Source organism: Sceloporus occidentalis, unplaced genomic scaffold (assembly GCF_023333645.1).
Source record: "Sceloporus occidentalis isolate IW3139 unplaced genomic scaffold, rSceOcc1.0.p SCAF_204, whole genome shotgun sequence".
Taxonomy (NCBI): domain Eukaryota; kingdom Metazoa; phylum Chordata; class Lepidosauria; order Squamata; family Phrynosomatidae; genus Sceloporus; species Sceloporus occidentalis.
This window is the reverse complement of record NW_028317184.1, coordinates 30001-31749: the sequence shown is the minus strand read 5'-3', so window position 1 is coordinate 31749 and position 1749 is coordinate 30001.

Below are 1749 nucleotides of genomic sequence, written 5' to 3'. Positions count from 1 at the left end.
TAGAAAATATATTTATTACACCTTAACTATGTCTTTACTGTCTAAATAAGTGATGTCAGTTATTGAGTTCCTTTTTTAAACCTAACCTACTAAAGCTCATGATTGTTCCTCAATGATCAAACAGGTTTCAGGTTACCCAAGTCTGAGCACATCGTCGCAGTTCAGTAACATATAATACAATTGCAAAGCTTTTAATACATTAAACAGACAGAGTGGTGACTGGAAATGTTATCAATGTCAGGTTTAGAAGCAATTTGCCCCATTTTACATGACACTACCGCATCTTTATCTTATCTAAAGTGACATTACTGCATGTGCAATGAAAGTAAGATTTATTTATTTTTTGTGGTCAACATATTGTAACACAATTAGAGCTAGAATGTCCAATTGGACCTTTTTGTTCTTGCAGAGGTCTTTAAAAACATAAGATTTAAGTATTTATATCAGCTATAAACATAATGGAACTGCAAAGACCATCTGAGAAGTATTTTGGAGCACTGATAAAAACAAATGTATTTTGTTGTCCACATGTTTTAGTTATTTATTTCTCCGATCCCTAAGCTTTACACGATGACGCTCTGGGGTGGGAGTCGTGGAAGACACGTCAGATTCAGATTCACCATTTGCCTCTAGATTGCATTTCTATGCTTTATTTGTGATCTTCGCCTAAGGTTTTTATTATGTTATTCAGTATGTCATTTCTTAGTACTTTTTTCTTCTTGGAAAATATTGCACATTCCTGGGATGATATGGTAACCGGTATTTTGTATATTTTAACTTTGTGTAAATTACAATAAATGGAAAGGTTAAAGTAAAAAAATGACATTTTAAAAATGAGGATTGCCAAAGTTTATCTGTAGGTCTGCTTACATTGGGCATTAGAAATGTTTACCGAATACAATTTAACACTGGGCAAAGAATTATCTCTGTCAAATTCCCTTAACATCAGCCAGTTATTTAAGTGTTGACGGGTCTATTTAAACTACATTTTTGTTATTTATGAAGTGTTTGATCACACGGTGTAACAAAATCTTGGAATTAATCTGCAGTTCTTTAGGAATCATGACTGCAAACCAGTGCTGTACAGTAAAGAAAGTCACAGATGATTGAATGTTAGGAATTTAGCACACAATTGATAAAATAGAAGTTTTTATTTATATTATTTTTCTTGATCAGAGCTATGTGATCATGAGACAAGCAGAATATTACCGTTCTCCAAGTAGTATAACCATAAAAGGCTTTCCCAATGTGTCCTGGTGGCATCTGTCCAGCTCTTCTAAGCAAGTGGAGAATATCTGACCCGAAGGGGTGTCCTGAGGGATACCCCATCTTAAGTCACACTCAACCAGGCACATTCTGTGGATCTCACACCACTCTCTAAGTTCCGGGAACACCTGAAGTGAAATGAATTGTGATAGGACACACAGAAAAAGCCATCTATATAATGAGATAAATATAAAATAATATGTACCACATTAACACACATTACATCAGTGTAGACGAGGCTGTAGCAAACATAGCCTTCATAACATCTCGATTAATCAAGTGCAACTAACACAAACAACAATTGTCCCAATATAACAAACAATGTTGCCTACCATGTTATTTATATGAATTGGTTACAAAAGCAAACAAATCAAAGCCATCTACACACTGAACCTTGTTCTAGGCAAATTAGATTTCTTCTGTTCACAACCAATTACAGTTTACAACAACTCTTGTTTTAGCCTACAGAAACTGTGGGTGTAT